Source organism: Lagopus muta, chromosome 6, assembly GCF_023343835.1.
Source record: "Lagopus muta isolate bLagMut1 chromosome 6, bLagMut1 primary, whole genome shotgun sequence".
Classification (NCBI taxonomy): Eukaryota; Metazoa; Chordata; class Aves; order Galliformes; family Phasianidae; genus Lagopus; species Lagopus muta.
In genome coordinates, this window is record NC_064438.1 from 18773064 (window position 1) to 18797138 (window position 24075).

General features: G+C 37.9%; 1 long non-coding RNA gene across 6 annotated transcripts in view; it reads left to right on the forward strand.

The window, feature by feature from the left end:
- LOC125695355 (uncharacterized) overlaps positions 1 to 23870 on the forward strand; it is a 44626-nt gene extending 20756 nt beyond the window's left edge. For 3 of the 6 annotated variants that reach the window (XR_007377929.1, XR_007377930.1, XR_007377927.1), the window contains 5 exons: positions 6242 to 6334; positions 6968 to 7079; positions 17809 to 18097; positions 19486 to 19669; positions 22207 to 23870. This is a non-coding gene — a long non-coding RNA (uncharacterized LOC125695355). The remainder of the gene's footprint in view (positions 1 to 6241; positions 6335 to 6967; positions 7080 to 17808; positions 18098 to 19485; positions 19670 to 22206) is intronic. The other 3 variants (XR_007377931.1, XR_007377928.1, XR_007377932.1) reach the window with 3 other exon arrangements.
- The last annotated feature ends 205 nt before the right edge of the window (positions 23871 to 24075 follow it).

The window sequence follows — 24075 nt, forward strand, 5'->3', positions numbered from 1 at the left end:
TTTTTAAAGGAAGTATGCACGTAATCTAGAACACTGTATTTCTTGTCTGGAAGGAACATTTCTATGTCCACATGAAAGTCTACTAAGTACTTTTTTGCATGATGCTTTCCTTTGATAGATACAAATACGCCTGTGAAAGTATTTCTGGGGGACCGGTGATATACACTTGAAAGGAACAAGTAACAGTTCAGACAGTGACGAAAGTTAGTGTTTCCGTGTTTTGGCTCCTTGGCCATCCTAGTTAGTTAGTAACGTAGCAGTAAGTCAGGCTGGTGATTCCACAGAGGTGTGGCAGCAGCAAGGAATGGAAAATGAAATACTTGCAGATGTGTGCATCTGACCCTCTCAGACCTTTCTAGTTGAACGTTTGAAGCAGTTAAGAATTTTTTTCTATCAGTTAATTTTGTATTACTCTTCAGTAAAAAATTTCTGTTCCTCTTCTGGGGAAACCCTGCTCAATTCAGTTGCTTTTATTAGTTAAACAAGTTAGTTTCATCGAGAGCAGGCAGTTGAACCATACCGAGTGAAAGGAGAACAAAAATAAATCAAGCGTTCTTGTGAACATGAGTTGCTACAATGGGAATTTCAATGGTTTTATATTTATAAATAGTGCATAAATTCTTTTCATGAATCTGCATAGCAGGAGGATTTGATCATACTTACAGCTGCTGCAGTCAGACAAGACAATGTTTGTTGGTTTTGTTTTAAAAGTGTTTGATTTAGTTCTCTGTAGTCTGAGTAAAAGTTTTAAAAAGTGACCCTTAGTCACTTCCTTAGGCCTACGAGAAGATTTGATGGAACTTTTTATTAGACTTATTGATAGAATTTACATTTATTTCCATTCTGGCATATTTACATCACACAAACCTGTTCCAAAATCCGGGTTTAAACTTGTTTTGGTTAAATGCTGTTTATCACTGATTGTCTGTAAACATTTGGACTGCTCCATGCACAGAGCCTGTTATTCTAATGATTTGACTAGAACAACCCGGCACAGCCCACTCTTGGGCTCATCTCTGAGTTGATATCCTACAATCCTACATAGAAAGTTGTACATTCCATGCTTACCCCATGCTTACCATGTTACAGAATTAGTTATCACAATTTAGTCCTTAAAGTAGTCCTAAGCTCCAGTTTGGGATTGAGATGCAATACAAAGTTCTGTGCTCTGTTAGTGTAAGCAGCCAGAGAGACTGTAAAGTCCATCTTACATTAACACAATGCCTTGAGAGCCCAGTTCACAGAACTTTTGAGGCTGGAATGGACCTCTTGATGTCATCCAGTCTAGTTCTTCTGCTCAATTATGGTAACCCAGAATGGTGTGCAGCAGGATTTTGAAGATCTTTGGATCTTTCTGGCCTACTTTTGATTCTGAGACATTTTAACATTTGTAAAGGTTCCTCAAGTAACCATTCGTATTTCTTCACAAAAAAAAAAAAAAAAAAAAAAAAAAAAAAAAAAGATAACTAAAAGGTCAATTTTCTACCCACTTATATGTACTTTCTTAATGGAATGGTGTGTGTTTCTGCATGGATAATGGATATAGCAAAAAAGGGATAAAGGGATAATCACAGGATGTGATGTCTTAATAGTTGGGAATGGAACTGGTGAGGTGCAGCAAGGCATATCATCACTCCTTTTGCCTATTGAATAGAATTCTTTATGGGCATAAACATATTTGTCCTACTTTGAAGGGCATCCCAGAAGTGAGGGAACAAACGTGTGCAAGGTAAAGACAAGAATCTGTGGAAGAAACTGACAATGTAGACGTGCCCAGTGTGCAGTAGAAGAGACAATAAAATCTATAAGTTAGTGTTAGCTCCCACTAGTAGCCAGGCCAAGATCAGCCTGGAATATCTCAAGATTCAGCAATAAATTAGGGCCAGAAGTGAATGTTTTTCAGTTTCCAGACTTCCTAGTTGCTAAACGAAGCTTTAAGACAACTTCAAGTCTTAATATATAGCTAGTTTACACTACTGTTTATTTTAAAGTGTTTTGTATGGAGACTTTGTATATTGGCATGCCTAGGCTGTTGCTTTTTGGTAGCTCTAGTAGTTTTTATAGAATCTTCTTGGAATACTGTTAGATACTACTGAATAATATTTTGAATATTATTAACTGGATTGTAAAGCATATCCGAATTTTGTACATTTTCTCACTAGTCATGCAGACTCAGTAAACACTGATTACACGTTAACATTTCTCAACTTGGCTCAGTGGTTTCTGTGTAGAGTTTTGTAAAAAATGTAATAATTGTGGAATTTTTTTTTTAATATTACTGGAGCAAAGAAATTCTGATCTGTTGACCAAAATTTACAGCGTGTTCCTCTCCGGGATGATAATTTTTCAGGTTCTATAGCTCAGTATATTTTTAGACAAGCAGTTCACAGTTGCGAAAGTGCAAAAAACAATAGAATCTGGCTAATATTGGGCAATTTAAACACAAAGGCAAAGCAAATTGCGGTTACAGGAGGTAACATACATTGTACCACAGAAATGAAAGTTCAGCAAAAAGTTTATTTTTCATTTGTCAGCTCCTTAGTCATCTAATCCCATTTAATCAGACCTGACAGAGTCAGTGACACTTTTCACTGGTTATTTCTATCTAGGAATCACTTCAGCAGTAGTTTTCTGTTGAAGAAATATAACGTGTTTTCCCCGAACAAACAGTAAAATATGATTAGAAGATACAGTGCTTTCAAGGTAGCATGTGGGAGGAAGGAGGCGTAGTGAAAGGCAGGTGTAGTACAAGTAGTATGGTCCCAGACCACTGAAGGTCAAAAACTTGTACTGCTTTCTTCTTTTGCACCTAATATAACAAACAGCTCTCTCATAGATCTTCCTTTGATAGGACTAGAGGGAACAGCCTCAAGCTTCACCAGGGGAGGTTCAGGTTGGATTTTAGGAAATGTTTCTTCTCTGAAAGAGCGATCAGGCACTGGAATGGGTTGCGCAGGGAGGTGGTTGGGCCACCATCCCTGGAGTGCTAAAGAAATGTTTAGGTGTGGTACTAAGGGGCATGATTTAGTGTGGGAAATATTGGTGGTAGGTGGACAGTTGGACAGGATGATCTTGGAGGTCTTTTCCAACCTTGGTGGCTCTATGATTCTTTAGATTATTGTCTGCTGTTATTTAAGACTTTGCTCTTTCCCCTCCCTCTGTTCCCCCCACCCCCTCCAATGGGAAGGGACTTGTTTGTTCTCAGATTGGAAAGATTGCAGTTATATATTTCTGACCACTACATATCTCCTGCATCTCTACATGGAAATCACAGAGAAAGTCATTGCCTCTCAGGTGTGTCAATATTGTTCTGTCTGTTGTAAGTATTTATAAGCTTCTGTTAAGCATTTGAATCAAACAAAAGTGTAAGTTCTAGGTGTGGTGGCAAAAGAGGGTTGACTGGAACTAAGTGCCAGATTTTCAAGATTATTGATCTTTTCATCTGTGAGATCTAAAATGCCTTTGGTCGCTGCAGCAAGGCAGATTCTTCACAGGAAACTTCATGGTTTTTTCTTTGTAGCATTGGATTCCTATACAGTGGAAGCAAACTTTTCTTGCATAATTTAACTTACTTCTGCTTGGTTGTTTCCGTCCAGCTTTTCAAACCACAGAAATCTTCAGTTGAACAAATGGGAAGTCCAAAATCTGAGAGCTCTTTGTGCAAGATAAGAGAGTTCTTTGTGAGGTCATATTAAACATGACCACACAGTGTAAAACAAACCATCTGAATTATATCCTCAAATGCATAACATATTAAGTTTGACATTTCTTGCAAGAAATTTTCAGTGAATGAAACAATTAGAGAACAAATAAGAAAAGAGGAAGGAAAGGGAGGGGATCTGAAACGTAAAAGTCACTCAGAGAGGAAAAGTTTCAGTTAAATAATCTCTTGCAGTTGAATAGATGAATTATATGAACTAGGTAGTCTTGCTCGAATAGCTGGAAGGAAGAAATTGATCCATATTACTTTCCCACAGATATTAGATAAAGGCAATTTAATTGAGAAATTGCTGAAGGCCTGGAAGTGTAAAAGAGCCAAAAAGTGTTTTGAAATTGTTTTCAGTCTATTTCTGTCTATTGTGATATTTCAATAAGATGCCAGTGTTGATTTCCCTATTCCTTTGCCACCCATTGGCTTTTAAAGTGAAGAATCTGCCACATCTTCCATAGATACGTGCTGGGTTTGCTGAGGGAGATCACAGTCTGACCACCTGATCTCACATTAGAAGCTGGTTATAACTTTTGGCAATAGCAGGAACAGAATAAAAACATACGAAGTTGAGAACCTGTGGGAATCACTTCAGCAAATATTAGGAGCGTGAAGAGAATATGAAGAGATTGCACTCTTAAATGCAACACGTGCATGTTACTTGTATATTATGGGTATTCCAAATAAAATTGTACATGCTCTGTCCGTTTTGCACTGGGAAATTAAACAAAATTTTACTAATAGGGAGATAGGGAAAACTAACAGGAAAGTAGGAAGAATTAGCTAATGGAAACGTGTCTAGAGGAGTCTCTGTTTTCTTGCTCCACTTGCTTTTAAATGTCTTCCATTTACTCTCAATAAGAAAGTAAAAAAATGTTTATGTAAAACATGGTGCAGTGATTAAAACGACCAGACAGTTCAGTTATACACAGCAGTCTAGTGCACATCATTGGTCTGTGCCTTGTGTTTTAGTACAGCTGCATGTAATATTTTACAACTGTAAGCAAAGAACAGTCTTCTAGGCAGGAAACTGAATCCCACAAAGGACAAACGGCAATGTGCATTTCTTTTTTTATCATTGGTAACTAACTGGCAAGAAGATTCTGGTATGCATGTAGCTATATCTGTGCCTTAGATCAAACCTTTGTCTAAATTGTTTTCTCTGATTTTCTTTTTTTTTTTTTTTTTTAGGGTTTGGAATTTTATTTTTTTTTTCCATAGGAACTGCTAAACCAAAAATGTACACAGTAACATTTATGTTCTGTTTCTTCTTTCCAAACGTAATATTTTTTTCCTGTTTCGACCACTATATTTCAAGTCCATTCAGTTATTTCATTTTACTCAATGTCTTGTTCAGTTAAGCATTATCTTTGCTTCCAAGGCAAAATGAGTACTTTGTCAGGTGTGAGGCTAACTTCTCCTTAGTAGGAATGAGTCATTAATATTGTTTGCATGGGTGATTTGTTTATTTTGCTTTCCCCTGGTGGCTTTCATAGAAGCAGCGCTAAAATCTTGGTTGATCTTTATAAACTGTCTACTACCAATTATTGCAGATACTTGATGTGCTATTTCACAGTCTAGAAGGAATTAAATTAAAGAAAAGGCAAACTGACTCAGACTGTCGGGAGGGGGGAGCGTTTATCTGAACTACAAAATAGGAAAAATGCTGTTATTTTCCAAGACATACACAAGCCTAAATTCAAGAGTCCTGGCAAACTGCTTGGATTCCCCATTTGAACGTCATTTTGTCTGCTAGAAGGCACTGCCAAGTTTATGCTCACCAGCTGCTCTGTAGCTGCAGTAGTAAAATACAATCTTGATGAGTACTTCAGACAATGAGTTGGACTTTCTGAACCTCCTTGCAAAGAATCTACATCTCTTCATTTTTGCAAAATCCAGGTGTTTTATTCCAGGTGCTTGCGCAATAAATATACAGCATGACAGAAAAGATGTTACTGTTACATGAAGAATAGTAAAAAAAAAAAAAGCATAGGTATTACTAAGTCAGGTGTACAAGATGTGTTTTGGGAACTGATGGGAATACAGCCAGGACAGTGCAGATTGAAGCAAGTGACTAAAATCTTACCTGAGCTTCCCCACAGCTTCAGATCTGCTGAGCACTGCTAATATGGCCAAAGGACTGTTGTACCCTAGGGCTTGTGCATGTGCATCCTAGCAAGGATGTGTTTGCAGTTTGAGGGCTCATACAGATGGACCTCTCAGGGAGAATTGGTTTGTTCTTATTTTCGCCTTCTCTGTGCTCTTCTTTAGGTCAAATGGTCTTCAATAAACTTTGCTCTTCACTGCCTCTGACTTTTCTCTTTAGTCTCTCAAGCTGATTAAACACCGGTCTTGACATTACTTTTGTTTCTTCATGTAACCTGCTGAGAGTAACTAATAATGTTGATTTCTGCTTTTTTTCATCCTGTGGCCCTGGAAGCAAGGCAGTGATGCTGGGTTCATTAATTAAACTGCTTTTGCAGAAAGACTCTGCAATATACAATAATCTCTTCTAACTGCTTATTTTCAAAGGCTTTTCTTCCTCAGGCCCATCCTGAAGGCTGTAATGCCTGGCTTTTTCCATCCTTGCTGATAATATGGTGATACCATGAGTGTGAATTTTAGGTAAGTACATACTGAGTATCACATATTTACGCATTTCATACATGAAACATATTATCACATAATTAATGGTGCATACTTAATGGTGCCTGTGACTAAAAATACAGGATTGCTGTCCACTTTGTATGTATTTTGTATTTATGTGAGTTTCATGGACAATTTTGTTGGTAGTGGATGGTTGGACTAGATTATCTTAGATACCTTAATGGTTCTGTGATTCAGTGGTTCTATAAAACTGAAGAGTCTGCAACTATACAGTAGATACCAATTTTTAAGTACTGGGTATCAGAAGGTATACTGGGAGGAAGAACATTCTTGCCTTTTTGCAGTTACCTCTGCTTATTTGCTTTTGCATTTTGCTTAGCACAATGAAAATAGCCCAGATTCATTTTGTATTTACTGAATTTTAGCCAATTTAATTCTCAGCCAGCTCTACAATGTTTGATTTGTAAACATCAGGGGAGATTTAATTGCTTTCGCAAAGAAATTTTCTTCTTGTTGTGTAGAAAGACAATTAGAGTAACTGCTGTTAGTAGTATTGGATTTATGAAAAATGATTCCCTTGCTTTAACATTTAATTCAGTGGCAATTAAAGCTGAACAAATTTTGTGAGATAACATAATATTTTTTTCCCAGATCAGCAGATATAATTAATGATGGACTGAAAATCAGCATCTACATATCAAGACCCAGGAGCAATACATTATGCATCCAGTTTTCACCAAGCAATGTTGAAATAATGCCTAAGGTACTATAAAGTAGTCTGAAGGAGAAATACAAAGCCTTGAAATCAAGCACATAAATAGAGATTATTGTCATTGATACTGTTTGATAAGTTCAAATTAATACAGCCTAACACTACTTAGAGTTCTACTGCCAAAATTACTGAAGAAAGTGTTATGCATTAGCTTTTGTTTTATTGCTGTTAATATGTTCTTATAACCACTTCGATTCACTTTACTGAAAGCGAGGAGAATGTAATAGCTGCTATGACTAAACTTGTAAATTTAATACTTTTCTGGGAAATGAACATGTAAACATCATTGACAAGGATTATTTAGTCAAATACAGCAATGCTAAATGCACATAATAGAAAAGCAGAAATATGGCTGTGTAGGCTGTGAAAGCTACTTTGAAGCAGTAGCTTTGCTGCTTTCGCTCTTCTGGGTAACTTCAGTGTTTAATGATTAAAACCACATGAAGCTTTGGCTCTGGAATTCAAGAAATAGGATGATTTTATATATTAAAAAAGAGTTGTTCTGTATGGTAACCACTTTATTTCTGAGATCACCAAAGCATGACAGAACTGGAGCACGCATTGGATTTACCTGTGAAACTTGATTAAATTGGGTTTAAGCTTAAATTTTTCTCAACCTATTTTCTATTCTTGAAGTGAACATTTGAAAGGCCATCAGGGGCATCAGTAGGCAAATACTGAAGTTTTGAATCATTACTGACTCTGTTGTTATTTAGAAAAAATAGTAGCAAACTCTAAAGATTTCTTACGGTGAAAGTACCAGCTTAACTCCTCAGGTATTTATTTTTTAAAAACAGTGGTTGTGATATTGGTCATCGAAATAATTCAGGTCTTTACTGAATGTAGACAGTACAGAAATGTACAGTAAATGTGCATGGAGATTGTCAAAGTAGTCCTTCATTAGTGCTTATTTATATAACGTTGTTTATAAACTCCTGATCTTTGCAGACCTGTACAAATAATACCATACCATAATTACCATGGAGTTAATCATGCAAAAGCCATGCAAAATTCCTATGGACACCACAGTGCATCCTCAAATCCTCTTAGTAATGTAGTATATGTTTTTTGGCTCAGTTTTGAAGTGTACACATCTGCATATGTCCAAAACAATGTGTATCATAAACATACTAAATAATCTATTGGTGTTGGAAAAGAAGAATATTTCAATATTCTGTATATCCACCACTGTATTGATTCTCCTCTTTTTAAAAGTGCCGTCACAATGAGAACTGTAAAAGAGTTTTGTGACACTGACCAATTTATTTCTAATTGTAGCAAGATATCAGTGACTTCCTAAGGCCAAGGTAATAAGAATGAATTGCTGGCTAAATATTTTAATTCCATCTCTTCCAATGACTAAGCCTGTTTCAGTGGGATTACTTGGTTTGTGTTTGGTTTGCATGCAGGCTGACTCTCTGAAGGAGAAACCATTAAGCTCAACACAAACATCAGCACTGATTAAAACTGCTTCACTTTATGCTTAATCTAATAATTTCTTCCATTAAGATCTGAATATGCATAAATGAGAATGTAAATGTGAGTGCATTTCCTTATAAACGCACAGTCAGTACAATTTCTAGGTCAGAATTGCAAAGCTATCTAAAATAGAGTGTTCTGACTTGTAAGTTGGGAGGGATGATGAACACTTTGCTTAAAGTGCTGTGAAAAGTAGATAATTTACGCTTAGTTTTTGTGTCCTAAGCCTAGAGAATTGAGAAAGAGATCAGATAATATTAAAGAATGCTATAGGCAGTGGAAGAAGAATTTCTTTAGTTCTAGTTATGATCTCATTGGTGGTGGAAAATCTGACAGTAACTGTTTCTTTGCGAGCACACATCTTACAATCTACTAAGTATGTAGAAAAAATATGTCATTGGCAGATGTAAATCCTCACTATGGTTGTATTCTACACAAGGGCTAGAAAATTGTTTGCTGTGAATTGCAGTGCAGTAAGGGAAAGACTGTCATTCTAAAAATTGATGTTGGACGTGGTTCCTACTTCATTAGTAGGAGTCCAATTTTATTTCCTCCTATGCAATCATGTATACAGGGGCCAGGAAGAAATTTATTAAAAAAAAAAAAAAAAAAGTGCATGAAAAAACTTATTTATTATGGCTTTTTTTTTAATCAATGAGATAAAAGGACAATAGACTGGATAGAAAATTTCTCTGAAAAGCAAGTTAATTCAACTTCTCTTTTTGTTCTCTTGATGTAATTATTATTAGTCCATTAAGTTCAGCAGAATAAAAATGAATTATCCCTTTGCCAAATGAGTGGAAGTACAGGCGAACATTTCTTGTACTAGGCGGTATGAAAGACAGTAAGAGTTGTGTTTCTGAGAGTCTTTAACAGAGAAATAGTTTTCTTTATTTGGGAATTTCTCATTGTCCTAAGCACTTCTGTCTGAACAAAATGCCCAGTCATCGATAGTTTCTAAGCAGCAGTTAGAAATAATGGAAGCTGCCTGGATTATGAAATAGATGGTTGATGAGCCAGTATCATGAGCCGATAACTGTACAATGACACAGAAACATTCTCTTCATTCAAGAGAGAATGTGACAGAACATATCTCTGTATTCAACACCTTCAGTCTTTAGAGAGACCCTGACAATTACCACATGGCAAAGCGAGGCTACTTACTGCATAAGAAGATGAGAAAATATCCTAGCTCACTTTCAAACACCATTTCAATTTGAAATTCTAAATGATCGTTTAAAGAAAATTTGTGTGGACTGAATTTTTGACCTAACATCCTGCTAGAGAAAAATTGGTTTAACAAGAATTTTATAAAACCTAATTATGGACTGAAAAAATGTGAGACACCTACTTGTTAAAACTAGTGAAGAACAAGGGGTACTTTTTTTTATGATGGAAGAGGTGAGATTACTGGTAATGCACGGGAAATGGCTTTTGTGGCACTGTAGAAAGGGGAAGTAGGAAAGGTAAAATAATGTGATGTCAGTTTCCTCAGTGGGTTCTGTAGAGGAGGCGCTGCACAAAGATGCAAGTTTTAGGTCTTAGACATACACACACACACACACACATGCACACACACACACAAAAACCAAAACAACATCAATAATCATGTTTCTGTTACAGTTAGAATCATTATTCTGGTTGTATAGATTCCAGTGGGACAGAGACCTTGAGAGAACTGAATGTCTTTCATAAATTCAACTCACTTCCACTTCTTTGTAGGCTGGCCAGTAAAAACGCCTTTTGAAACGTTCACCCGGAATCGCATTTTAAGTTGGCTTTCCTTAATTACAATTGCTTTCCCTGCTTCATTTAATTGCCAGTTTATTTCAATCCTTTCTTGCTCAGCTCCCCACCTCTGCATTGCTCCTTTCTATCTGATAATTCCTGGGCAAAACAGGGTGTTTTCCATGCCTCCCACAGCTCTAAACATTGTTTTTGACTGCAAGAAAATGCAACAGTGCAGTGTTGTAGAGGAAATACTTATTTTTCTATATTTTGAGTCACTGGCAGAAGTAAAGAGGCTTAATTTCTTCAGTACACTTCTCATCTATACAGATCTGAAAAGAGCTCAAAGCGTGAACTTTTCATTCCATTTTCAAGATACCAAGAATCAAAGAATAATTTAATAATTTGGTAAAATAACACTGTTTCAAAATGGTCTCCTAATTGAGGTTTGTAAGAAACAAATGTAATGCATATTAAATGTGATAAGGATTTTCATTTTTCATGCCTTGGACATGTAGGATTGATTTTCCTTGCTTGCTTCTCCCTGTGAAAAAACATTCATGTCTTTCCTACATTTGTTTGGGAAAGAACAAGGAAAGTGATCCAGCAAAACGTCAACAAATTCTTGTTTAAATTCATATTTTCCTAACTTATCAGTCTTTCATATCTTGTGAAAACTTTCTTGGGGGGCAGAGTTTAGATTACAGAGCTATGAAAAAGGCACAGAAAACTTGTTCTGCCATTGCCTCAAATTCTCAGTGGCCAGTTTGGGAGGATTGAAAAGGAGTTTATCATGATGTGCAAATAACATGGCAGCAGTCTCCATTTGCTTAGTTATAAATAGTAGACGTGTAGAAAGACAACAGTGTATATTAATGTCTCTGTGGCAATCAGTGATCATTTAGCAACAGGAAATCTCTCATTCAGAGATTTAAATATTTTGAATTCAAAATACCTAATCTTATTCACAAATTTGAGTCCAAGAATAGTCCCACTGAGACCTTTCAATCACTGACATAGTTTTTGAGGAATTTACTTTTCAGACTAGACCTTGTAAAGCACTTGAATGCTTAATAATTAGGTGTGTCAGCCTTCTGGCTGCCCGAGCAGAAGCCAAAACCTCACCCAGATTTCCCTAAAGAGTGGACAAAGAGAGTCAAGCATCTCCAAATGAGATTTATAAAAGACATTTACTACAGCTGTTTCTGGAAATGTTGAGAGGAATAGGGCCACTTCTGAAAGCTCACATTCCTTCCAAATTTAGATTTATTTCTCAGCTGTGTAAGAGAATATTTCCATTCACACAACATCACATCCCTGAACAGTCACTTGAAAAGAGGCGCCTATTATTATCATCAGTAGGTACCTACCTGTGTAAAGCAGAATCTGTAAGGATAAATACATAAATACCTACTCCCTCACACCAGAGAGAAAGCAAACTTCGACGTTCTTTTCTATACTCAGTAGCAGCAGTAGTGATTTTGTTGATGTCTGGAATTCCCTTTGTCTTCAAAGTGCTGATCAGTTTTATCCCCTTTTTTAGATAAACCCCATCAGGTTGAAGATGTTCATGGAGGCCGTGTTCAACTATGCGATGGGTGATCCATAAAGTTGCTGACTTTACATGCAGTATGTAGAGAGATACGTAACAAAAAAATCTGTATTTCAAATCATAAAAATCTCAATACGTATACAAGCATCTTTGTATTGCAATATGCTGGAGTGTAGGCTTCAGCCTTCATTTGCATTTCAGAATGAAAATAGACACAAAGAAACCTGATATCATAACTCTCTCGTTTGCTTGCTGTTTTGTTTTTTTTTTTCTTTAGTTCTTTTTCTCCCTCCCAGTCTTTCTTTGTTTTTAAAAGCAAGCACTTATATTTATAGACCTGCCACAAGTTTTCTCCTTTAAAAAAAATGCCTCCACTAAAGGTAACACCAATAATTGTCTCAAGGGAGTCCAAACAGTAGAGTAACTGTGCAGAAATACAGGGGAATATTTAAACCAAGCAATCCTTGAATGCCATTTTGGTACTTTCTATAATCTGTTTGCATTTCTGAGATCTTTATTTCCTTTAAGAGGATGTTGAGGATTTCTGCAAGTTTAAAATAAATCATAACTTAAGAAGAAAGTAACAAACTATAACTGTGTTTCCTTTTAATTAAGCTCTGCAGCTTCTCATCTGATGTGCAATTTCTTGACAATAATAGAGAGAGTTCGTTGCCAAGCACTTGGAATGATTGTTTATTCCTTTCCTTCACTCATCATGTAGGCACATGCAGAGGAAAGATATGATTGGACTAAGGTGGATACTGTGAAAAACGTGTTTGTTCACTTGGAAATTGGAATTTATTTATAAACCCCACAGATGGATCCTGATTCAATTTCAAAAGCTTTTGTGAATAATTAAACAAATGTGTTTGATGGTAAATTAAAGAATAAATTTCAGAAGTGAATTTCTGTTTATCTGGAACGTGTAAGTAGGTGGTGATTACGTGCAAATCATTACTGATTGAGACAACAGAGCCTTAACTGCTGGGTAGAAATGTGTTCTCTGTATCACAGCTCACGTTGTTTCTCTGACTTGTTTCTTACTTGAGAATATGTCTTAAAGCAGTGTTCTGAATTCTCCCCAGGTTCATATTTTCTCTGCTTTTTGCACTTCTTTCTGCCACGTTACAATTGCCAGAGATGCAAATTCTGGTGTCTTTTTTAACAGAGAAAGCAAGCTGAGGTTTATGAGAATTCTTGAGACTTTGGTGTTTCCTCACCCTCCCGCTAGAATGCGTTGGGTTTGGGGATATAAGCAGGGAGAAAAGGTAACGTAGTTTTGTGAGGCATATTGGTTTAATGGAGATATTCCTACCTTTATAAGTGTCCTGGATAGCTTGTGGGTCCTGAAGAAAGCTGAACTTTATAATCAAAAGGAGGAAATAGAACTTGATTTTAAATTTCAAAGCATGGAACAGACCACATTTTTAAAACTTTACTTTGTATCCTGCTCTCCTTTTGTTTTAAAGTTAAGTTTGAAGTCTTTGACAGATACAGCTGAATGCCATTTGGTTTGTGTTGTCAGTCACTGCTGTTCTCTTCACAAAATCTCAGACTGGTTGATAAGTAGCATTCAGATCCTCAAAATAGTGGGAGGGTTCAAGCTGCCAAGAAATAATGCTTCTCTCTTGTTTGTGTTTGTCATTTTCAGTGGTTTCTCTAGTTGGTTGTTTGTGCTGCTTCCTGCACAAATTCCTACACAGATTTTGTCTTGGGAAAAGGTATTTTTTTTTCCACCAATATCAAAAAATCAAGAACTAACTTTTCCTCCTCTAGGAGTATAACTCCACTTTTTACATTCAGGAACTGGGGACAATACGGAAAGATACACAGGATCATACTGTAGCTCATGACCCTTATATAGTTTCATTCTGAGACTTCTTAGCAGTGGGGAATATGAAACTGGTACTAAAGCTTCGGGTGAATTTGAGTCTCTGCTTGTACAAAAGAATGCCTAAGGCCAGTGCTGTGATTTGTCTATGTGTCCAGACTAGCTCAGCTTTGCCCCCCAAAAATCAGGAGGAATCATCCCCATGTGAGCCTTTTGTGGAACTCTCCTCTGTTTTCCCAGCTTCCTATAGTTTGTCTTGTGGCTCTCAAATTCATGAGGGTATTCTATGTGTTATTTGTATGGTCACTGTTGCATGGCTAAACCTGCACACATGAGCGAACTTAGCAGTCATCTGAAGGACTATAAGTATGTTTTGCTTGAGATTTTTTTTTTCTCTTTAGAATTGATATTTCAATGACCAAAGATATATCAGAAGTTATATTCTATACCTCTGTACTCTATTACCACACTTGAAAGAAGATGGCATTATGTATTTCATGGTTCTGAGCAGGTGCAAAATGATTAATTAATGATGTTAAAATAATCTCAACCCAAAAAAAAGCTTGTGGTTAGAACAGCCCTCGTACTCATGTTTCAAATGTTGTAACCCTTTTTTTCAATGACTTCTGTCCTACAGTACCACTCTGGTCGTAAGAATTTACAACAGAATTATAGCTACATAGTTGTTGTTTCCAATATTCTGTAGCACTGCATGCCATGCAAAAGTGATCATGATTTGCAAAGTAGTAGCTCTGTGTAGAAAGTATTGAAGAATTTGTAATAGCAAGCAGTATACAAGGCAGAAATTATCTTAAGGTGTTGATCTTGCTATATTCTAATTGAATTACACAGCCCAGAACATGGTAATATCTGCCCATGACAAAGGCACCAAGTGAAGTATAAGTAAATCAGTTCTTCTTTTGGAGTACGCTGTAAGAAACCATTGAGGACCAGTCTCATAAGTTGAAATTCAGAGTATTCCTTAGTTTCCACCCAGTAATTGGCCATCTGCTGGGAATCTCTCATTCTTTAGGGATGATGAAATGGATTCTTGGGGTGTGTAAAATCCACTGTGTCTGTGAGATGATCAATAACACGAGTACAATATGGGTTAAATGATATACGTCCTTTCACACCAAGTAATGAAGTGTACTTGCATTCCAAGAGAGGAAGTTTCTAGCTGGGTTTCATCCTGACAGCTGTGTGACTGAAAGCATTCTTTGTCTGCAGCAAAGCCTCTGAGGAGTGGCATATCCCACCACAGCGTGATTAACTCCTATGGCTGGTTTCAGAGTCTGTTCAGGTGTTACAAGTTTCAGTTGTGTGGCAGAGGAGATATGGGATGCTCTTCAGTGAATCATAGGTTCATAGTTACAAAGGAATAGTCATCTCATTCATCGTTCAGCAAGGGTGAGCATGTTCTCATAATTTTCAGATTAATTTTTTCTCTCTGAATTTTATCTTTCACACCAATTGGATCTCTGGAAGAGTTTCTTCTTGCTGAATGATGGATGCAAGACTTGTTTCTGTGGCCAATAATTTCTTATATGACAAGGCCAAAATCTTTTAATAAAATTAGTTTCTTGCTAAATAATTGCCTAAATCCATACCAGCAAAATAGAAAATCTTGCAGAACCTTGCAAAAGAAAAGAGAAAAAAAAAAAAAAGAGAAGGTGGGAGAGGGACACACTTCCCCAGACTTCAGTGGGTGATATAATCTTTCCTATTGAAAAATCACAAGCAGCATTACTAGTAACAGAGGACTAAATCTTGCAATATGCTGTGTTCTTCAGGTTAGTTTATCTCTGGGAACCCAGCAGAAAAGAGCAAAGAGGTGTATCCAGCTTGTATATCCAGAGCTAAGTAGAATCGTGAGTTCCTGAAAGCCATAGATCATCATGAGAATGAATTGGGCCCTAGCTAATTAGCTCTATCTGCAAGTCTAATTATCTTGTATGCAATACTCTATACTACGACTCCAACATTTTCACCTCTGAAGCGGGCTGAGCTGACAGCTGGCTAGGGCTTTCTTTGCTATGGAGGCACGCATACGCATGCTCACTACCTTCCCATGGAAGAAGGAAGAGGACCGAGGCTCTCTCAGAAGAGCCTCCCACAGGCTTGATTTCTTTCTCTGGTTCAATATTCCACTAGAATGGAGTAACTTCAGTGTGAATGCTTGAGAGAATCCTGGCTCAAGGGGACCAAGCAGTCCAATGCCTGGTGCGCACTTTCAGGACAGCACAAAAGAGTGCAATCAAGTACTTTGGTCTTACCTGCTCATAGATGTGTATGCAATTCTATAGTACTGGCTGCATTCTAACTCAGAAAATCACTGTATGAATAACTAAGGCTATATTTGCTGATAGAGATAACACTTATTTCTGTTCTCTGGAATTCTCGTCCTTAAAAATGTTGTGCAAAGGAGCTGCTGTGTTCTTTACATGATGCACCCATATTTTGGAGGAAGTGATTAATTTCTGGAGAGGCACAGTCTGGGTCTCCTCAGACATTCAGTGAGAGTTTCTGGGTGCTTGTGACTAGCAGTGTATAGTCTATCTTTATCTTATTTTTCAGTTTTCTACGAGTGCTTCAATTAATTCTCAGATGGGCTTAGCTTGGTATAGAGCAACATATTCTTTAGTAGCTTAGTTCAGTAAGGACTGGGCCATGCGAACTGAGTTTCGAATATCTGTCTGTAGAGAAAAGAATTAAGAAGAGAGGAAAAACTAGCTAGACTGGGGTTGGAGAACTGGATTTGAATATGGGAGGGAGAAGTTAAAAAGGAATCCTTAAATAGTTGAGATAAGCTCTAGTATCCTTATATCTTTATTTGAACCAGACTGTTGAACATTCATAGCCTGTCTATCTCACATCTATGCCCCTTGAGATATGCCTTGTATAATTCATCACTTAGAGAGTAATACATTTGTAAGAGTTGATGTTGATGTAGATCTATCCCTCCTAGGCTAGCTAATACCAAACAGCGATTTCTTCCTGTATAAGGGAAAGAAGCTTTACAGGAGTTCCCTTGATGCATTCCATTTTGTCCCAAGATTTTCAGAAACCTGTTTAATACAATATTCTTTACGGTACTGTCTGGCATTTCCTGCTTCCTAAATAGTGCCATGCAGATGTTATGCTCGTACCAGATTTGTCTGGCTTTTTCTCCCTTCTGTCCTCCCTACCCATTCCTTTAGAAAAACGTTTCTCTAAACTCCTTGTAACAATTAAAGAAGAGTTCACAACATTGTAGAAAGCAAACTTGGTGGAGTGTGAATTCTAGATAAATTCTTATGTATGTAAACATCTTCATCTTAATGTATCTTTCAAAATGTAGGAAGAGGGGCTTTTTGCAGATAGGACTTCCACGTGCAGTGGACAACAGGTAAACTGCAATCTCCCTTGCTAGTTCTCATATCCATTTGTATGTCACCAAATTTGCTCTCATATTGTATCTTTAAAATCTCAGATGACTCAGACATGCATCATTTCTTGTAAACTTAATGTAAATTGGCTGAAACTTTAACATCTCAAGGAGCCTTAATAGTTTTCCAGATCTAACTTGTTCAACATGCTGTTCAGACATGACCTGCTTAATCTTTCCAACACTTCAATAAAATATTTAGCATACATAAATAGTGTTTTAGAGTTGAACAAATAGCTCATAATACTTTATTTATTACCAATTGTACATTTCTACAAATTAAGAAGTTGTGAACATAGTGCAAATATTTTAGATGTGCATTATTCAGAAGAATTTGGTAAATTTTTGAAACGTGTTTTCTTTACCAATGAATCACAAATGACTGAAAAGCAGTATCCAGGAACCAAAGATAAAATGGGGTTGGTTAATAATGGTAATCATGTGATGCTCTGATATTTGATGATTAGTCTATTTATATAAGTCACCAACGTGGTGCCAATTTTGTAATTTACAATTGCATTAAACAATAAATTTAATTTTTTTATGTATAGAATTTCTATCCAGCAAATTTCTGCTTCTGGAAGACCCTGTCAGGTCTTATGTCTTTCAAAAACCAACTTGAACTGACTGCAACTGAATGCAAGCACATTTCAAAATCATATTCAAGTTAATATTTTTCCTCTCTTTTCTCTGTCTTTTGTAGACTGTTGGAGAGAATGGACGCAGTATTGTGTGACTGTCTCAAGTCTGTGGAATTAACCCCTACTCAGACTGGAGAAGGAATACATTTCCTGGATTCTTGATCTCTCTTTAAGCCTCTGTGCCAGGGTGCCTTGCTATTATGCTTTTAAAGGACAGAGATATCGAGGTCCAAAACAAACACTATTGTTGTTCAATATCCTTAAAGAAAAGACAAAGAAAATCAGCACTTCAGTAATATCAGCTTTTGGTCAACAGGAAACATGCACCCAGATTAAGCTGTATTATGCCAGGTATGTTATGAGAAAAAAAAACCCACCAAACTTCATTATATAATTGAACTCTTACCAGCTGTGTCATAATATTTCAGATGAGAGACTTTTTTAATTTGATTCTTTTCATTTCTGTAAGACTAGCTTTCATTGTTACTTAAGCCAAGTGATGATGTAGGCAATGGATGTGTGGTCTAGTGTGACAATTCTCAGTTCTGTGATTAATTCATTCTGTTGTAATAGCATTCAGCTCTTCTCTTACATATTTATTTAACAGAAATTCAGGAACATGGAGAAGTGAAGTTCATTAGCGGGGGGCCCTGAGTGCTGCTAGTTGTCAGGCTCCTTGTTTACCAGCTGGGCCATGGAGACAGCTGTCTAGGCTTGGGCTGTTTTGCCCAAGTGTAAAGGATCAAGTCTGAGTAAACAAGCCACTGCTATTGCACAAGGAAGGGACAAAGTCCTTTACTGCTGGCTATGTTTAATCTGCAGGACTAACAGAGTTTACTATATTTTATTTTGGAAGGGAGGGAACCTGATAGTTGCAGGTCCAATGAGGCAAGAGAAATGCTCTGTGGGGAATATGATGCTCTAGCGATGCACTAACTGAGGCTTTGAGAAAGGTCAGACTGCTTGATGCATGCTTTACCCAGGAAGTTGAGTAGTGAAATGCTCCCACTGCTGCGCCTGCTGGCCTCCTCATCCTGCTCATCGCATGACGTGCACACACCTGCACCTTTCCTCTGAGAGCCAGACTGGAACCAGCTATTATCTTAGTCTCTGAAAACAAACATGCCTATTATGGTCTAAAATTAGGATTCTTTTCCTTCCCTTCCACCTTTCACAGCGGTCATAAACTGACCAACAGGGAGACTGCTGAAATTCAGTAAGTTTCTGTTTACGTTAAGTCCAGGTCTGGTTTTAGTGTTCTTTTTAACTGGAAAAGAGAGGTTTAACTACCCATTCCCATGCTGCTAAGTTTAGGGCACAGCCTAAATGTGGCTGTGTTATATGTGGCTGTAGCAAGATGGGCACAAACATACACTGTTTGAATAGGAATTGTTCCATGAATGAATCAGCTAGGACTCAGTTTCTACTTTCTTTAGATAGGAAAATATTTGACTGTAAGTCTGATGGAACCCCTCTATCTTCTCAGATTATATACATACATGAAAAAAATGTTATCATAATACAGATACTGAGACTAAACCAAACATTGTTCACAGCTGGCTTGAGTGGTGGAAATTCCTCAAAATCAGCTCAGAGCTTGTCTTGACTTTGAAGGGCTCTGACCAGGTCCATATTAGGTGTAGCAGGCCTCTCAGATTTATCTGTTGGTGCAGTTAGCAGTTTGTTTATGAAAATCCTAAGTGTTTCCTGAGTAATACGAATCTTTGCATTTTGTACAGCTCACCTGCTCTTCTGGAGCATTAAGTCTTCAACTTTGTTATTCCAACACATGGCATAGAAGAGAGAGCAGATGAGAAAGGATGAGAGGTGAAACAAGTGCAGACAAGAGAGAAGTGGAGGTAGAAGTCAAAACCAGGAGGAGAATGGGGAAGACAAGAAACCTCACATCCTGGAGATGACCTGGTATAAGCATGGTTTACGTATTGTTAAAGGGCAAAAGCAAGAAACGAAAACAGGAAGACAAAAATGAGTGCCAAGATGGCAGCTCATGCCCTAGTGTGCAAATTTCTGTGTCCGTATTGTGCAGTGGGTGCTGGGAGGGCCAAGCAGGAAGCAGGAGGAGAAGAGGAAAATCAAAGCCACCTGCAGAGAATCTGTCCCCCCCATCTCTCAGTTCCCCCTGTGCTCCCCCAGCCCTCACACAGCTGCTACTGGCTCTGAGTCACCAGTACAAGCAGTGCATCTTTTCTGTGCGCTTTTTGGTGGCAGCTGATGTGCTCTGTGCAGGATCCTACCCCATCTCCAGCTCTGACCTAGTAACTAATGGGGTATAATGGTGTGAAAGATGTGGATGGGTACTTGTGCCAGGGTGTCCTGCTGGTGCCCCGCTGTGCGCCAGGGGGTTCAGCCAGGGGCTGATCTGTTTGAGACAGGAGGAGCGAGGAAGCTGACAGGACCACATGGTCTGCTGAAGAGGAAACCTTGCTGCAAAGCATTTCTTGCAGCGTACTTGAGCAATTCTGACTTAGAGATTTTTGACTGCATTGGATTAGCAAATTGTTTAGGGATCTGGGGCAAACCAGTAAAACAGGATGATGAATCTGTGCGGTAGGTGCCAATCTGGGTTGCTGCCTTTTTCAGAAGTAAACAACTAGCAACCATTGTTCATCTTCCTGACTCTCTGCAGGACACAAGCTGTAAATTACATCTGGGAACAAAAGGCTGATGGGAGTAGAACCGGGTGCCCAACTTCCCAAGGGAGTGCTTTGCCCTCCAGCCAAAAGAGTAGCTTTTCTGGCTCAGGCTAGCACAGCCTCCTCTTCTGCCTTCCCAACAGCACTCAGAGCCCAGGAAGTGTGCAGTACAGGATTTACTACACTGAAGCATTTACAACCATTTCCATTACAAAACCTGGTTTCAGGGTTGATCGTGAAAATTAAATCCAGTCTGAAATGTGGCAAACAAGATTGCAGTCTGGGGACACAGGAGGAAATCTTATTAAAAATGCCATATCTTATTGAGATCCCAGTTACATGGGTATAAAATCCTCCTTCCACTCCCAAACTGTCTTACAGCCAGACCAACTGTAGTCTATGCTGAATGTTATCTGCCATGAACAGAATTATCTAATGAGATTTTTTGTACTTTTTATTCTTACCAAAATTATATTCTTCAGGTCCCTACGATAATTGAATTTTCCCCATGATTTGAAATTTTCATAAAAATAGATTCAAAAAAGAATTCTTTATTAAAAATATTCCTTCAGCTAAAAATAGAAAAAAAGTTTTCAAATTAAGAACATTCTTTTTTCACGTTTTTTTTTTTTTTTTTTAAAAAAGGCAAGTGATTTTGACAGAAATAAAATTTCTTTCTTCCCCCTGTTTCAGTTGTTCCAATTTAGTAAAGAAACTGTTCTCCACTGATCTCATTTACTTCATAAGTTCAGGTATTTTCATTTGATAATCTGTATATATGATAAAAATCCAAATAAATATACAGGGAAAAGCTGCCCTACTGAATTCAGTGGAATTTTGATGTTTGACTTCAGCTGGACCAGAATTTAATTCCTCTAAGGGAATTCCAGCAAAAAAACGTATCTTTATATTGCTGTGAGCCACACGTTCCTTTTCAGGGGCTCCAAACCATGCACTCCCTAATAGGATTTTTATCAAAATTAATTGGTACTGGCTGCAGTTCACATGTGTGATAAAATCATGAATTGGTGCTGCTGTACTTGATAGCGCCATCGTGGACACAGTATCTGCTGTGTCAAAGGCTTCTGAACAAGGCAATTTTTTTTAAAGTTGTGGTTTTGCAATTTTAGTTGTTGGATTTGTTGATTGATTCTCCTTTGAAAATCCACCAAGTTCATTTGGTGCCACTTCATATTTTATAATTTTTTGGTGTCAATAATTTAAGTCATTGCGGCCAAAGCTAAGGGCGTTGTTAACACTGCTGTCAGGGGAACAGATTCTCAATTGAAATGAACTGATGGCCTCAACTTGAAGCAATGCTCTGCTACATTTCCTCAGCTGAAGAGCTGCTTCAAGATTTTCATGTTTCCTAGGATTATCTCAAGCTAAACCAGAACTTATTTATTTCTCTATGAAAAATTGTATGTCCTATACATTTTCCAGAGATGAACATTGCCTTTGACTTAATTTTCTGGGTAGCATCAGGCCCTGCACCCAGGCCAAATATGGATTGCTGCCTACCTCAGGCCAACATATTTTAAGGAAGAAATTCCATGTTTGGGTGGGAACTAAGGAAATATTTTCATGTCAGGCTTTTTATTTATTTGTTAGTGGCAGCACTTTGAAGTGTTCAAGGATCTGGAATGCAGGTCTGTGTCCTAGACTGGTGTGTATGCAAGCAGATGGCATGTGAAATGGCCAGACTGAATTGGGATGTACTCATTATTCTTTCTGTGGTTTATCACATGAAATGATGTACTGTGATGAATTATTCTTGTATACATCTGTCTTTTCCACTTGTATTAGGCACTAGAACATCTATGCACCTGATCTAAACATGCCTAATCTTAGCCTAATTGCAGCCAAAAAAGAAGAGACAGATATTTTGAAGTGGAATACCACTACCCCCAGCAAACACATGCAGGAGTACTGAGATGTCTAAAATAAGTATCAAATAATTGAGAAAAAGACCTGGTGATAATCTGATGTCAGAAGAGATGGAATGAGAAACTTCAGTCCATGGAGTGAGTAGGAATTTCCACTGCTGGTAAAATAAGAGTGTTGTTTCTGTAACACTTACCAATATCCCTGAAGTGAACATTATTCTCCACTTACCCATGGTAAAGAAAACATGTTTTGTTTTGTTGTTATTGTTCCATTTAAATTGGAATACAGGACATTAACAGAGTGGTATTTTATGTTTATCCAAAAAGAAACCAAAACAAACAAACAGCAGTCAAAAATATCCAAATTTTATTTAAATATTCAATTCCTTTGTCTCATGCATGGCGTGAATTTCAAAAGAAGTTTATCAGTTGAAGAAATTTCCTTTGTAGATCCTCAGTAAATTATAACAGGCCTTAACTGTGTACCAGCATTTTAAATCCCACTAAGCTTCATTCATTCATTCATAAAGTTAGATGTCTGCACATATGTATAAATATACAGGGATTCACAGAACTATTTTCACTCCTACAAACAGTAAGTTACATAGGAGGTAATTTTTGCTCTACTCTTAAAAACATTTGTTTCAAAAGAAAAAGCAACATATTCACAAAACAATATGTTTAATCTGTAACTTCAAAGTTGGTAGTTTCTTAATAAAAAGATCCTCTGGGTTTAAGGAAAAATTTTCACTTTAACCTTGTCCCATCAGATATCCCAGACCTGTAGGAAAGCCTGTTGGAACCTGTTGCTCAGGAGCCAGCTGACGGAGGAAGGGATGCCAGCCATCTTTAAGTCAAAAGTCAAAGGAAAGGCAAAGTATGAAGTTCTTGTGCCCGTGCCTGGAAAGACCTGTCTGTATTTTTCCACTGTTTGGTGTTAGCTGAGATTAAAAACTAATGAGAAAATTATTTACAGCAGGAGCATCATCACCATGGTAATCTGATACAGAACTTTTCACTTTGAATTTGCTGAGTGAAACTGAAACTGGGGAAGTACCATCTGCCTGCCCTGTCGGCTTCTATAGGTGGGATGTGCCCGGCTGGGTGAGCCCTCGCAGCCCCAAGTGCCACCCCACAAAGCACCTCATGACTGCTGAGGAGAGACACTGTGAGATCACCAGGGTGTGCAATAGACATGTCTCTCTCTTATCTGCAGGAGCTTTGAGGTTTTCACCAAGGATTTCATGTGGTGTCTTTTGCTAACTGTGGAGTCCCAAAGAGCCCCACATACTCTGTGTCTCCCTTGGGAAGCATGACTTCCACTGCATGCCAAAGACTGCTACGTGCTCTCGTCCTGTTCCTCTGCCTTGTGAATTGGAAATAGGAGGAACGACTCCTTCCCTATGTTGTACCATCAATACAATAAAGCATTGACCTTGGTCCTCGGTCCTGGCACTGAGTAGTTACCTACCTGCTGTTGGAGCACAGGGTGGAACGGGCTGCAGGCGACGGAGCCGCCTCGACTTACTTGCTGTGTGGGGATATCCTCCGGCTGTGAGCAGGAGCATCTCAGGAGAGCCCGTGGCAGAGCAGGTATTTTTGCTTGCCCTAAATTTTACTGCAGAGTGAGAGTATGATGAGATGGGACAAAATTAGCGAAAATATTTTGGAGAAACATCCAGGCAGTTGTAGGTGTTTAGCTGGGTTCTCAAAGCTGTATTGCTTTAAGTTTGCTTAGTTTACATTAATAAGATTGTAAAAGGCAGGAGGGGGAGCTTACAACAGTGCC